At 45.8% G+C, this 16,616-nt stretch overlaps 1 protein-coding gene across 21 annotated transcripts in view; it reads left to right on the forward strand.

Moving 5' to 3' along the window:
* Nucleotides 1–16,616, forward strand: part of LOC119168047 (uncharacterized) — a 249,851-nt gene that overhangs the window by 83,214 nt on the left and 150,021 nt on the right. The gene's annotated exons all lie outside the window — the stretch shown is intronic.

Below are 16,616 nucleotides of genomic sequence, written 5' to 3' on the forward strand. Positions count from 1 at the left end.
CGAACACACAACACTAAATCGGACAATCACGCTTCAACTAATCGCACATGACACCCACTATACGCAAAAATTATTATTACTTTATACAAGGAGCGTTAAACGACACTCGAAAACCTAACCGCTGATCGTGGAAAAAAAGCAATCATAATACTTCATCATTTATAACCCATAGTCCAGCTCTTTAGGTAGACTAGTTTAACTTTTTCGTTCTAACTATTCATATGGCAGAGAGATCAGCCGTTTTTGGTATTTACAAAGTTCGTGGTGCAATTGCAAAGACGCTACATTAGGCGTTCTCCAGTAGATGTATATAATTAATCTCTCATATAGTTGGCTATATCTCAAATTTCACGGAGAAGAAGTGAGTCTGGTGTTTGATATTTTTTATGTACTGCTATAGTCCGGTTTAAATTTGTTAGAGTCTGACGTGCACTGCACTGGGTTCTCCCCTTTTATAATGTTTGTTTATTGCCTACATTGCGCGGTTTGGGCATGCGAAGTGGCACAGTCTCCGCAAAGACGCAGTGTACGCGAATCTCTCTCGGGACAAGGTGAAATGAAGTGTAGTTGATTTTCAGCTATTTATTTGTTTTTTTTGCGCCACAGGTAAGCGTTTGCCTCAGTGGCCCTTCTATAGAAAGATTGAAAGTTTTCGCCTGTATAACCAATAAGATGATAGATGAGTGCATGTGCAGCTTCGGCCACGTCTGTGAAGAGTATGCAGGCAGCTGGTTTTCGCTCGGCGGGTGACACTTTGAGGCAGTTTCAGGCTTTGACATGGTATGTGAGGAGCATGCGTGGAATAATTTTCAGGCTGAGCCCGTCAGAGCCTGAAACAGCCTCATGGTGTCGCCCTGCATAGGAAAATACTCCCAATTCCCTGAAGGGAATTGTGCAAAAATGCAAATGCATTTTTTTTGCTCTGAGAGAAGGCACCTCTGCCTTCAGGCATGTACCTTCATCAACTTCCGCCATCGTCTTGACAGGGGCCCAGCCAGCAAACGGTCGAGAGTGGGGAGTGAGAAGATGGGAGTGTGGGGCGCCAGCGTTCTCTGCTCTACGTTGGTGTTTCACAGCGGCATCTCGAGCACACACTTAGGATGGTCTTGAGAGGCGCCCAGCCAGGGAACAGTTCAGAGTGAGGTGCGAGAGAACTGGAGAGTGGGGCGCAGGGAGAAGAGAAAGCAAATGGTGGGAGAAAGAGCGGTGAACCACGGCATCTACATTCTCCTACACTCTTTCGCACCACATGCTCCACTTACTAGGGTCGAGGATAAGCGCGCGCGCCCGCAGCTTTCGCTATTGGAGAGGGAGTGAGAATAAAGCGATAACACCTGCCGGTGCACGGCCGCCGCTGCGGACGCTACTGCCGGACACCTGAGATAGCTCGACTAAGAAACGCATTCGCACACAGAACACCTACCAGTTTAGACAACGGAAACTGTACCTTTGGGCTGTTGTATCACAATAACATGCAAATTCGTAGCGGCGGCGTACTGAACTGCAATACCGCGAGGCGAGATGGCGCTGGTAGTATTATCATCATCAATAAACACACGCTTTTTTGTGGCTGAAGGTGGGGGGGGAGGGAGCACGGCTGGTTCTCGCTGCTCGCTTCCTCTGTTTTTTTTTCGGTTGTTAAATCGTGGTTCGCGTCTGTAATTATCCGCAGGTGACCTAGCTTGCCTCGACTGGCAAAAAAACGTCAATCAAGTAAATGTTTCATTGATAATTGCGAGCGTCCAAGCCGACACAATCAATGTATATGGTCGGGACCAAACAGATCAAGTAATTCTTACATATCGAAAGCTTTCAACCCATGTGTAAAGACTCTTGAAAGCTAACAAGCATATGCATACACCTGAACATCGAGATCGCTTGATGAACGTCGCTCTCAATATGTTGCGGCGTTCTAGTTTAATAGTGGGGCTTCAGGACAAGGGTCCGATTCTGCCGTCAAATGCGGCGCTTGCCCTGTAGGGTTGATATTGAAGTGGAAAGAATGTATGATGTTGAATCGCGAAGAAAACTTGCACATTGCCAATAGATAGCTCACGCAGTGAGAGCAATGTGGGGTTGCTAAATGTTCTAAATAAGCAATTGCGGATGCGTACAGTTCTGAATTCTTTTCGCTCTGCAATGCTACATTGAGTACCTCACAATTGTGCAATGTCGCGTCGACAGGGTAGGCACTAGTTTTGCCGTGAGCACATATCATAGGTAATATGTATATGGGTGAAGGGCTTAAAAATATTTCAGGCTTGCTACATTTATTGGTAAAGTTAAGTTACATAGTTCCTACAGCTAGAATTTCTCGTCGCAGGTAATGACTGGTCTGCTGAGTATACAGCGAACGTGTATGCTAAAGAAGCACTTATGAAGTGTGTGTTTACAGATCAAAAAGGCCCAATTCTAAGAAAATAAGCTTTAGGCATGCATTGTACAATTTCGTTGTTTGTACATCCTTGTTGGTGCTCTTACAGTACACTATCTGCTCAGCTCTGAGCACAATCCCTTTTTTGCATAGACATATCGACAGAACTTGAGCACTCTCTTGCAAGCAAGAACTTCTGAAATTATTTGGTGGTACATGATGTGAGTCTGTCTGAATACTGGAACAATAAAGGTCACATTTATTAGGCACTTGTTATTCTGTTGACTTTTTTAGTATACATCTGCTTGAAAGCTGAAGTTGTTTTCTCCCTGCTACTTTAGAGGTTAAAACTTGAAATACGTAATATCTTGCAGTGTGGCTGTGGATAAGTTGGGATCATGTATGTTTCAACTACCTCTGCGATTTCCTAGATTTTTTTTATGCCCTTTGTGCACAAAATTTTACTTCGTAGCGGTAGACACTATAGTAATGACAACTTATTTAAATAGAAGCAGATGTGCTTCTATTTAACCTTCTAATAATCTGGGACGTTTCTCTGCTAAGAAAAAACAAATAGTACCACATGCAATGAACACAATCTTGCTCTTCACGACAGCATTCACGTCTTTGAGGAAGCTGTACTGCAAGTGCTCATCACCTTTATAATTTTTTATTTTAAGAGCCCATTGAACATATGTGCAAAGCTAAAGCAATTGAGTGCAGCCTTATGTACGAGCTTGGGCGCAACTTTTTGTAAACTTGTATGAGCTAAACACTGTTAATTAGGACAAAACAGTTCTGGGTGTTGTTCGTAAACTGTCACAAAGCACAAATAATTGTAGGAAAGCCTGTTAATGCCCCTCACTGCGGGGGTGTTCATTTTTCAATTAACAATTTATGACGATTCACATGCCAACTACGAAGTGATCGTGAGTCGTACAGTAGTGGGCGAATTTGGACTAATTCTGGCTTCCAGGGGTTCAAACAAATGACATTGTAGCCTCACAGGAGACAATACTGCTTGTCAAAACGTTTGCTCTGACACCTTATGTTAACTAATTTTTCGTAGTTTTAAGCTTCAATCTTTTCAGGGTCAATTTAGTCCACCTGCATCAATCAGAACTGGTTCACAGCTGCGCACGAGAAGTTGATAACTTGAGCAGCCGGAGTTCAGCAGTGTGGCATTACATGTGAATGGCAAGGTGCCGACAAGGTGTAATCCTTATTTTTGTTCACTTATTTATTGCGGTGAAACATCTTGGCAAAACGTGCCGAATTTGTAGAGATGGGTACAGTACTTACGTCTAATGCTAGGTTGTTTGTTAAGTTGTGCGTGCGGCTGCATCAAACCAGCGCCGTAAGAGTAGGAGGTACAGAAAAATCATGAACTAGTTTTAGTGCTGTACCTCTCCTGGGCTTTTTGAAATGAATGGCGTGGTTTAGAAGATGCCATTGTTGCTCCACTGAAATGAATGGCGAGGTGCATCACTTTTTAAAACGGATCATGTGGCGCAGGCGAACAGAACAAACCCTTCAGCAGACAAGCGTCTTAGCATTTCACTCCCATCGGAATAGGACCACTGTGGCTAGGGCCGAGCCTGTGTTGTTGAGCTAAGCAGTGCCACACAATCTAACTAATAGTGTTACAGTTTCAACATTATTGAAGTGTATATTCTAAGCCACGGTAGACAGCCAATGCTTGCGGCCAATCTAAAGCACCCCCTCCTCCCGATATGCACGGTAATACAATCACAAATACAGCATTACATGTGTGAAGTTCGAGATGACATGTTGTAATGGACATTCAGATGTTCCAACGTGCTTGCAGAGGGGTCATTCGAGGGTAGTCATCCTGTCTTTGCATAGCAGTCTGGAAAAACAAGTAACATCACCACATATCAATGCATGAAATTTTCTAAAGTAAATTAATAAACACAGTTACTAGTAAACAGCAGTATTTTATACATATTTGTAATAGTACCTCATAACAAGTGTATCACTCAGGGCTGCTTCTGCACATAGCATGTTATGTAGCAGGTTTCTTGCTCATTGTACAAAGCTGCTTCCATGTCAGGGGGGCCAAGAGGCTGTGGCAGAAAAACAGTATTTCTCATTTATGTGACGCTTTCTTTGTCACACTATAGCAAAACCAGACTCATAAATATGTGACGTTTCTCAAACGCGACTGCGGTAAACAATTGTCTAGTACGTGTTTTGCAATAATATATGAGCTGGCTACGAAGACACATGCGAGGCGGCAGAGATTTATTCGCCTTCTTTCATTGCAACGGCCCGGTTGGTGTTACCTGGGGATAGAGTTTAAGAATTAACTATTGAGTTAGTGACTCGTTCCCATGTGAGCCACGCCGCAGGTAACGCACGTTTTTTTGGTTGCAGATTGAGACGTTAAACCATTTTAAAAATTAATATTGCAATGCGCTGCCACCATGTGACGCCTACGCAGTCAATGGCAAAAAAAACAACATATATTGAAACGAACCAACTAGCCCCGCATGCAACCACCCTTAAAACTTAAAAAACTGAAGTGGTTTCTACTCACCGGCCCGGGCTTGGAACAGGTGTTCATCCGATGAAGGTTCCATTCGCTTCGTTCCCTGGAAGTCACTTGAATTCCCTTCGCGAAAGCATTTGAACGAGTCAAAATAAACAGAAAGAGAAAGAATGTGTCGGTCAGCAGAGGCTCAAAATATTTACAGCGAAACGAAACAGTACGAGACACATCTGAACGTACCGCGAGCCGTTACCTGCCGTCGAAACCGTTGGCCGCCGCAAACTTTGGAATGAGGACAATGATGTCGGTAGGCTGCTGCTTACCTCGAGTCAGCTGGAGCAAAAACTATTACAAAAAAATTGATGACAAGGACATGTTTAAGAAAAACTACTGGCTAGAAGAACAAGCAGTTTTTATGTGTAGCGGTACGCAAAAATGTAGTATTTGATCATATAAAATAAAAACCTGGCCCCGACAAGGACGACCCTACAAGAAAGTTCAATAGCGCGAGTGGCGACAGAGGTTAGTAGATCCAGTCTGTGTGTTTGAAGCAGAAAGGCGCCGCGGTTAATTTTTTCGCCCCCTAGAGGTGATCACTTGAACTTGAGAGTTTCCGGGGCCTGATTCGCAATACAAAAAACGGGCTGCTCGCACGCTCCACACATTCAAGGTTGTACATACTTTCATTTCACGTAGTTCATTGTCACGCAATTTCTCTTTCAGGTTAGAACTCCCTCAGAAGTCAGACGTCTCCAATTTACTAGCGTATGTTTATCTCTTTGAAATTTGGTACTGATCGATTCTAAAACAATGCACCACGTATAGACTATGCCTAACCCAACGCACACCACACCAGCATTGAAGCAAAGGCAGTGCTGCGGCCAGTGTATGATTTCTTGTTTATGGCATATCGCGTTTACCCACCGCTTAACAAGACAAAGAGGACAAGATTACACTGCATGAGATATAGAAACAATGCCTTGATTCTAATCCGTCTGCATGTATTTAAGTATGAAGTAGTTGATGTGCAGCAGTAAGCAGCGTGCTAAGGAAACCACAAAGCAATTCATGAATTAGGAACCAGCACTTTGGACTGCAAGATAAAGCGCAGATATGCTGTTCAGACTGGAAATTTCATGGAATAGAAACATGTTGAAACGGTACACCAACTAACAAAGTAGTACTAGCCCTATTATCTAGTGTTGTGCAGTTTATTTTCCGGTTAGCACAGGTAACGAAGTCGATGCTGTAAGTGTATTGACATAGGGTCTTCCCAAAGCTTTCTCTGAGCTGTAATCTTTCCAGGTGTCTGCCTCACCTGCAAGGAAATCTATGTGATTGCGTTTTAAGTTGGTAAGAGCGAACATTACACAGTGCGCATAAATATTATTCGCAACGAAACTTCTTTAAAACTTCATATTTGACAAGGCAAGAAGTTACTCCGATCTATAATTATTACGTTACTAATACGTAAGATGAACTCATTTATTGCTCCTTTTAATAAAATGAATCATAATATCAGTTAGGCTCCACGAACCTATAGTGGGCTCGCTTTATGTGATGGGTTCTACTGCTTTATGTGATAAGACAGTAGCTGTTAGTGGATCCAGCGTTTTGATCAGCAGATTTCATTTCATGTGTACAGCTTTTAGGTTGCATCTTTGATAAAGAGAAGTCGGCTTAACGAAAATCACCTCCAGAGACATACCATGTCACAAAAATATTCGACTTTAGAAAGCTTCCTTGTTCCTTTGCACTTTTTTCTTAAGTAGTGTTCAATTGGATTTCCACCCTTTTGGGTACGTTTTAATTGCGAAGTATTTCTTTTTGACGTCTTTCTACTTATCTGTCTATTTATCCATTATAAATATAAATATATATATATATATATATATATATATATATATATATATATATATATATATATATATATATATATATATATATATATTGTAGGCATCTTTTATGCGCTTCATCCTCATCTGAACAGCAGTAAATCATCATCATATGTTCTGGCTGACAATCATCATCTTCTTTGAACGTGCGCTTCATCTTCGGGTCCGCTGCGCTTGTTCGTGCCCGAGTTCACGGCCAATAAACCTCGTTACAACCGAGTCGTCATACGTGGTGGAGGTGGATTGACGATCCCAGTACCTCTCCTTACAACGCCTACTCGCTGGAGCTCCGTTCAGGCCGCCGCTTGGACCCTCAGTCCGCCAACATGTCTCAGAGTGAGTGGGTGGATGCCCTTTCTGCTCACGTCTCTGCGCCGCAAGCCCCTCTTCTTTAGATCGTAAACCACCAGAGTGACCCTCCGATCTTCGCTGAACTCCGCGGCGAAGATGTGGAGGACTGGCTCGATAACTACGAGCGAATAAGCGCAACTAATCACGGGGACGACTCTAACAAGCTCCGCCGAGTATCGCTTTATCTCACGGGAATTGCGAAGACATGGTTCTTTAACCACGAGATCGACCTCACCGACTGGGCTGCCTTCAAGCAGCAGCTTCGCCAAGTATTCGGCACGCCAGCCGTTCGATCCGCTCTAGCGAGAAGGGCCCTAGATACTCGCCAACAACATCCCGGCGAGTCATACACATATTACATCGACGATGTCCTTGCGCTTTGCCGGCGCGTTAATTCTTCGATGTCCGAGTCGGACAAACTGCGCCACATCCTGAAGGGAATAGGAAGCATTGCCTACAATGCCCTTGTTGCCCAGAGTCCTTCTACTGTCGCTGACGTCGTCTCTACGTGTCAGCGTCTCGAAGAACTTGATTCCGTTCGCCTTCAGTCGGGCAATAGTGAACACCGTACAGCAGACCGGGACCTGCGTGACATGATACGGGAGATCTTACGTGAAGAGCTTCAATCAATGGGCATCTCACCACCTTCTCCATCTGTCACACAGCCTTCAAGCATGGCCCTGCGTGACATCGTAAGGGAGGAACTAACATTATTCACCGGTCCAGCCTACGTACAGTCACCTCCGTCTAGCCCTCCAACGTACGCGCAAGTTGCGGCCGCGCTCCCTCGCAACGTAAACTCTACTTCGCCACTGCCATCATTCACGCCGATTGCTGCTGCATCACCGGTCCACTTCCGGCCAATGCCATCCGACCCTCCGTCTGTCCACTTGAGTGTGCTATCTCCCGGTGCGCCGAACGCCCTCTACTACCAGCCTTGGCGCCCATCTCGCCCAACATGCTTTTACTGTGGATATCGGGGCCATATAACGCGCTTCTGCCGCAAGCGCAAGCAGGACGAGCGTCGCGGGTACGACATGCGCGAATGGGACTTTTCCAGTGGGGATTCTTACGCTCGCCGTTTATCACCTGGACAGCAGCCATCTCCATCTCCGCCCGCGTCGACTGAGACGCGGAACACTTACCGTTCAAGCCGACGCCGATTACCTTCGCTTTTCCGTCACTCCTCTTCTCCTCTTCGGCCAGCCTGGTTTACGACTGACAACCGGTCCGAAAACTAAATGATGCAGTTTTCGGAGGAAAAACTGCATGTAACAGTAGGACCGTATTCTTCCAGCACGCCCGTTCAACATGGTTTCTGTTACAGTGGAAGGAGTTCTCGTGGACGTATTGGTGGACACCGGTGCTACAGTTTCTGTGATCAGGTATGATTTGTGCAAACGCCTGAAAAAAGTAATGACACCTTATAACGGACCCAATCTAGTCGAAGCCCAGGGGAACCCTATCCGCCCTTTTGCTCTGTGTACTGCTTGTGTGTTTATTGATGACATTTTGCAATACATCCAGTTCACTGTGCTTACCCGGTGCTCTCACCAACTAATTCTAGGGTAGGACACCCTATCCTCTTCTTCAGCCGCTATATGTTGTGGTGAACGGATTCTGCACCTAACTAACACGGATGAATTACGAATTACGGAGGGCTTGCTAATACAATGCACCTGTTCACGTGCCATCTGCGCGGCGTCGACAATGATTCGGGTGTGCTCATCTCTATGCTTGTACAGTCATCGCAGTCATCAACGGTATGCAGAGTTCAACATAGAAACAGGTATGCTGCCTGCTCCCGGGAAGTTGTCTATAGGACCCCCCTTTCATGCGGTGCTTGTTATGTCGGAACGACTAGAAGGTGTCTGAACGATCAGCTGTGAGAACACGCTAACAATGTTAGAAACGAAAGATGGTTTTCTTGCTCAGCACTGCACTGAGTGCAATTGTGCACCTTTTTTTCAAGGACACAGCGACGCTGTACAAGCACAGAGATGAGCGCACCCGGGTCATTGTCGAGGCCGCGCAGATGGCACGCGAACAGGTGCCTTGTATTAGCAAGCCCTCTGTGACTCTGTCCAAGAAGGAACTCAGGTTCCTCGAAGGTTTCGGTGCGCGCAAGTAGTTATATTATCCTTACTTTTCTGTTGCGTTTTCTTATAAATTTTTTTGCCATTTTTCTGTGCTTTTGTTTTTGTCTTTGTTTTTCTCTTACTCATGTTCTGCTCTTTGTGCCATACGGTTTTTATCACATGGTTACAGTCTCCTCTATATATTTTCGTGCTCTGCGCAATAAACTCAGTTGGAAGTTAGCGCTCGTGTCTTTCGTGTCCTTCTTGTCTCTGTGTCGTCGTTTTGTTCTCGCATTATAACTATCGTCTTGCCACGTTAATTCGTCGGTGCTACCTGCCCGCCCATTGACCAGCCTGTCTCCGGCTGTATACGAAAGAGCTCGGACACGTTTATATGACGTCGTCGCCTGCACAACTGTTTACGGTACATTATTTAGCGAACACTGCCCCTACCGTAAGCCAACGACACACTCCGGATAATCTGCCAATATATTTTTCCTGTGGCTTCCCAGGCCACATAGCCCGTCACTGCGGCCGTCGTCGCTTTTCTTCTCATGACATTGCAGGGGCCATACATTACATGCCCATCATGACCACTGAGCCGCGATATCCCGTTCCTGCCGATCCACCTCTAGACGTACGTTCCGGTCACCGACCGTACGGCTCAAGCGGATCGCCTTCTCCTCGTCGTTGATCTATATCTCCAATGTTGCGTCGCAACAGCCCACCACGAGGGGAAAACTGACGGGCGCAGTTCCGGAGGCAGGAACTGCGTCGGCAGCGAAGATTTAAAGACCTAAATGCTGTTTCCTGAACGAAATCAAAGTCCATATTGATGGAATTAAGGTGCAAGGAATTGTTGACACTGGAGCTCCTGTATCTGTAATTTGCGAGAAACTGTGCCGGAACTTCAAGAAAGGGACCACTCAACTTACCGACCTTTTTTTGCAGACAGCTACGTCCCACAATGTTCAGCCTTCAGCTTTGTGTACTGCATGAGTCGTCATTCAAGGTGCGATGTACGTCGTCACATTTGTAGTTTTATTCTAATCTTCGCATGACGTTATCCTTGGCTGGAACTTTCTTTCGTCAAATTCTGCTGTGGTTGACTCTGCTGTTCCGAACACGTGTTATCTGTGCCGTGCTATGACCCCGACGATGGCGCTTCGTGAAGAGTGTTTGCTGCTTCTCACGTTGACATTGCGTCTTTCTCAGCTGCTGTTGTCCTGGTGTCACGTGCCTCTCCTCCGGAACTGCCTGTGTTGTTTATGCCATCAATCACATCTGTGTGCCGTCAAAATTTCATGCTTCCGCTTGCCATTGTTGTTTTTCGCAACGAGCACGCTGCCATTTATGTGTGCAATTCCTTGGACAGCCCGTCATCCATACTACGTGGAGAATGCCTGGGAAGCTACGAACCTTATGAGTGCATTCTTCCAGCTCCTATACCCAAATTTATGGTTTTGCTCCCGATTTGTGCTGTCCCTCCTACCAACGCGCCTAATGATGTTCTCGGATGCCATCGACTTTGAGCTAGCACCAACTCAGCGCCAAGAAATTACAAATGTTATACTCCGTTTGCGCTCTTCATTCGATTGTGACCAGTAAGGTTTAGGCCGAACCTCTGCCATCGTTCACCGTATTGGCACCGGTCAACAAACCTCGCTAAGACAGCGTCCGTAAAATATGTCATCTGCTGAACATCGTGTCATCTACGAACAAGCGGACGACCTGTTGAAACGTGGCATAAACGAGCCCTCCAACAGTCCCTCCAACATCTGGCTTCTCCAGATGTTCTCGTCAAGAACAAAGATGGATACATCCGGTTCTGCGTTGGCTACCGCCGACTCAACAAGATAACGCGCAAAGCCGTATACCATCTGCCTCGCATCGATAAAGCTTTGGACTGCTTACAAGGAGCAGAGTGTTTTTTCTTCGTTAGATTTACGCTCCGGCTACTGGCAGGTGCTCATGGCAGAGGGTGACCACCCGAAGACAGCCTTTGTAACACCGGATGGACTGTATGAATTCACCCTTATGCCCATTGGCTTCTGCAATGCGCATGCCACTTTCGAAAGCATGGTGGATACTATCCTGCGAGGTCTGACATGGAAAACATGCCTCTGCTATTTGGACGACATTGTGCTACTTCAAGCGCCTTTGCGACCCACCTCAGCTGCCTCGAGCGATTGCTTACGATGGGACTTCAACCTAACTCGAAGAAATGCAACTTCGGCCCTCGCAAGCTCCTAATTCTCGGCCATGTAGTTTCTAAGGACGGCGTTCTTCCGGACCCTACAAAACCTAATTGAGTCGTGGCATTCCCCAAACCAACCACCATCAAAGAGCTCCGAAGCTTCAACGATCTATTTGCATACTTCCGGCGCTAGGTCCACAATTTCACCTGTGTTATCGCTGCTTGACTAATCTTCTTCCCGGAACTTTTGATTTCTCAGCGTGGTCGGAGGCGTGTGACAATGCGTCTCAAAAACTCCGGTGGCTCCTCAATACGCCTCCGGACATTCCAATCCGTCTGCTCCAACGAAGCTTCATACGGACGCTAGTGGTGTCAGGCTAGGGGTCATACTGGCCCAACATAAGAATGGCTTTGACGAGTACATCGTTGCCTATGCAAGCCGCACCCTCAGTGAAGCCGAGAAGAATAATAGTGTCACTGAAACGGAGCGCCTCGCCATAACTTGGGCAATCGGAAAATTTCGGCCTTACTTATATGTACGTCCATTCAATATATTGACATACCACCAGGTGCTTTGCTGGTTATCTTCACTAAAAGATCCTCATTGTTGGCTCTCTCGTTGGGTGTTGTGGTTTCAGCAATTAGATATCCGTGTTATCTAACCTTCTGGCCGGAAGCATTCCAAAGCAGATGCCCTGTCACGCTAACCGTAGGCTTTAGAGCCTGTCTGCTCGCCTATCTCCACCAGTGCTGCCTTGGCCAACAGCATTTCGGACATGGCTTCTGAGCAACGCAAAGACGCTTGGATTTCTTCTCTTTTGGACTTTCTCTCAAACCGGAAAGCCGCCCCAGTTTCCAGGATGCTTCGCCGTCAAGCACAACACTTCACTATTCGAGATGACCTGATTTACCGCCAAAACTGTAGCTAGATCGGCCGTAAGTGGTTGCTCGTCCTTCCCGACATCTTCGCTCATACATACACGCCACGTTCCACGATGATCCATAATGTGGTCACCCTGCTGTGTTAAAAACACACACTCGCTTGCAGCTACTGTACTACTGGCGTGGTATGTACCGTTTTGTTTGCCGTTACGTAAGGTCTTGCCTTACGTGCCAGCGATGCAAGATGCCCGCTCAACATGCCCCAGGTTCCTTACAATCGTTGCCATGCCCAACACGATCTTTCGATCGTGTCGGAATCAACCTTTACGTTCCGCTTTCTTATACTTCGAGTAGCAACCGCTAGATCATTGTCGCTACCGACTACCTAACGCGGTACGCTCAAACAGCTGCGTTACATTCTGCTACCGCAAAAGACGTTGCATTTTTATACTGCAAAACCTGCTTTTGGCATGAAGCACCTCAGAAGCTAGCCGCGTTTTTTTTCTCCGATTCGATCAAAGCGTCCCGGAGCGAGTGTGACATCATATGCCACACTACCACAGCCTATCACCCACAAACTATAGAGGTGATCGAGCGTTTTCATCGTACACTTGAAGATAATCTGGCCGTGTACGCTTCATCCGATTAGTCAGATTGGAATTGCATACTGCCTTTTGTGACATATGCCTACAACACTCGAACGCAAAGCACTGCCGGATTTTCGCCTTTGTTTATTCTTTATGGACGCGAACCATCTATAAAAATGAAGACCATTATTCTTTCTCGACTGAACTCTTCAGAAACGGCAACCGTTTCACAAGCAGCAGCAAACACTGAAGATTGTTCGAAGCTTGCTCGTGCGTTCACGTCACACGACCAGACGCGCCAAAAACATCACCACGATGCATCGACTACGCCTATGAGCTTTGCTCCTAACTCACTGGTGTGACTATGGATTCCTTCTTCTCCTCCGGTACTCTCTCACAAGCTTTTGTCTAGGTTCCATGGTCCCTAGCGAGTGGTACGCCAAACCTACACTGTCAACTACTTTGTCAAGCAGCTGGATGCAGCTGTGGACAAGCACCGTCAGGGACACGTCTTTTGGCTCAAGCCATACCATTACCCTTCTGTGTACACCTGTCCTTAGGACAGGTGTACACCTGTCCTAAGGACAGGTGTACACCTATTGATAGTGTACAACAGGTGTACACCTGTTGATAGTGCCCTCGACGCTCGAGGTTGATTGTTACAAGGGCAGTGAACATGAAGCTCGAGGAGAGAAAGAAAAAGAAGACGGGCCGTGAGCGCAGGCTTGCATTTAGTTAGCCCTTGCGCTAAATAAATCTCTTGTTCACTGAGTCAACTTCTGCTTGTTCAACAGCCCGTTTCGATATATATATATATATATATATATATATATATATATATATATATATATCGCAGTGTCTATATATATATGGACAGATATATTGCCTGTTAGATCTCAATATTTTGTGTCAAAGCATGGAAAAACGAACCCTTCAGTATACTCTTCTTTCCCTTACTCATTAACGAGGGTCTCGTCCTGGCAGACTTGGAGCCTTATATTGTATACGAGGGACTATTGGTAAGCTGCCAGCTCGTAATATGTTCACGTGCTACATGACGCCACACAGGCTTTTAAAGAGTGTGCCACAATTACCACCATGGCTACTGAGGACGCTGACTGATACTTCAACATTTAAATTCACTTATATAACCAATAAAGTGGCTGGGAGGATAGCCGTCGTGGTAGCTCGGTGGTAGAGCAGCGAACGCTTTATTTGAAGGTCACAGGTTTGGTTTCTGCCCACGGTGAGTTATCTTTTCACCCACTTTTCTTTGTTCACTTTGCATTATATATATATATATATATATATATATATATATATATATATATATATATATATATATATATATATATATATATATACATGAGGTCTAACAGATAATGATGCCAAGAAAAGTATAGTATAGTGGAAGATATTAGACCGGATTGGAATGTAAATATGAAGAATTAAAAGTGGGTGAAAAGATAACTTGCCGTAGGCAGGACCTAATCCTGCGACCTTCGAATGACGCGTTCGATGCTCTTCCACTGAACTACCACGACAGCTATCATACCCGTCACTTTATGGGGTTTATATGTGAAATAAACGTGAGAGCATCAGTCAGTGACAGCAGCAGCCATGGCGGGACACTCGTTTGAGCCTGTTTTGGTGTCACGTAGCACGTGACCCTATTACGAGTGGGCAGCTGACCAATAGTCCCTCGTATAGAAGCTAAAGGCACTAAGTCTGCAGTACGAGACCCTCGTTAATGAATTAAGGAAAAAAAGTGTATACTTCAGGGCTTGTTTTTTCGTGTTTTACACAATATAATGAGATCTAACAGACAATAATGCCAAGGAAAGTATAGGGGAAGATATTAGACCGCATTGTTGTGTAAATATGGAGTAAGAAAAGTGGGTTAAAAGATGACTTGCCGTGGGCTGGATCCGAATCCAAGCAGGCGGTAGACTCACACTGTTCTTCTGCTGGCAGCACCAGCCTTCACCCTTCAGGCGGAAACCCTCTTCATCACGTGCTTTGTCACTGACGACAAAAGCCTTCGCCAACACGGCGGAATGTTCCTACGCACACTTGCGCAAAACTTTCTTCATCTCCTGCCTACGCACGCCTGCATAAACTCTCATCGTCTCCTCGCTTAAATATCTTTCGCACTAGATTCCAGAAAGTTCTAACGGTTTTGTTAGTGCGGTGCATGGCCAAGGCTGAGAAAAGAGCGAGACGTTTCGAGGACCGTCCCCGACTCGTGACACAACTCCACATCATCACGCCCTTTTCCTTCCAGATATTTCCAGGGCTTGCTCAACGGCCGATGCGAGGAGGTTAGTCGGTGAAACTACGTTTCTGAGGGGGAAAGACGGCGCACCCGGGGAGTCTTTGGATGCTCTTTTTCTTATTTAGCGTTGACCTTGAGGCCACCCTCCAGCGCCCGGCACCGTCACCGCCGCCAGAACTCGGCGGCGTGCTTCTTTCTGAGCGCTCATTTGTGACAAGGTCATAGACATTTGATGTCTAGCCAGGAACAGCGAGAACACACATGGGTAAATTTAACGCTGGAGCATTAAGAAAAAGCTGCCGTAGGTAGCGTTGACCAGACGAAAGCAAACAATGAATTTCAGTGTCCCAGCAGGAACCAATTCATAGCATTTGGCGTTGAAATGCATTATTATACCACAGAGCTAGGCCAGGTCTCAGATATACCTTTCGTATAGATTCTAATGTTCTTGCAACATCAATTCTCGTAATATATAAGAATTGTGGTAACAAACAACATATAGGTACTCCTATGTGTGTTGAGTAGGAGGGTTTACTCAATGAATGAATGTTATGACTATGACGAGGCAGCCATATAGGCAAATTTTAAGCGGACAATTGACAGGAATAAGAGAAGAAAAAAGACCGGTGCAGTGAGCGTGGGTGGCCGGCTTTGATGGATGTTGGGGCTTTGGACCCCGAGTTCTGGCTGCATGCTCACCCGGTCGAGCGTGACCTTGATGCCAGCAAGTCGTCATGGTGTGAGACATCGCCTTAAGCTCGAGCCAGCCAGCTACACAAGAAGGCATGCTGCCACTGTGAACGCGACAGCGACAAACTCTACGCCACATTGCCCGGTGCTATGGTCGCCGCAACGATGGTATGCGTGCGTGTGAAGCACGCTGACCGTAAGGACATAGACTTTCTTTTTGCGTTGAAGAAAATTGTGAAATTCCAACACATGTGTTCCTTTCCTCGTCCGATATAAAGAACGTCTTCCTGTTATCAGGTTGTCTTGAGTGCGTCCGATGACCTAGGTTCATTCAATTAACCACTTTACCCACCACATATGATACCGCCGTCATATCGGGTCATCATAATTGGCAGTTAGGTGCCATCCGCTGCAGTTGTTTTGTGGAGCAGAGTTCAGGGCTACCATCCTAGCGCCACAAGCGCAAATACCCTCACTTCATATCAGCTTTTTGCTTCTAGTGTTGCTAGTATCTATGTTGCCGTTGGCATCATTAAGCAACTGTATATATCTCTTAATAGAAAACATACGCGGATGCTAAGAGCATGTCTGTGCTGAATTTGTACATATATGTAGTACCAGTTCATAGCATCTCACTCAATAAAACGAATAAAACACAGTTACCTTCTATCTGCATGCTTCGCGTAACAACAATTCCCAAGCTATGTACGACCTGCCGTATTTTTTTTTGTGTGTGAATGGCCACTTAGTTGCCGTGCTTAGCGAGTGAACCACA

Source organism: Rhipicephalus microplus, chromosome 6 (genome assembly GCF_043290135.1).
Source record: "Rhipicephalus microplus isolate Deutch F79 chromosome 6, USDA_Rmic, whole genome shotgun sequence".
Taxonomy (NCBI): Eukaryota; Metazoa; Arthropoda; class Arachnida; order Ixodida; family Ixodidae; genus Rhipicephalus; species Rhipicephalus microplus.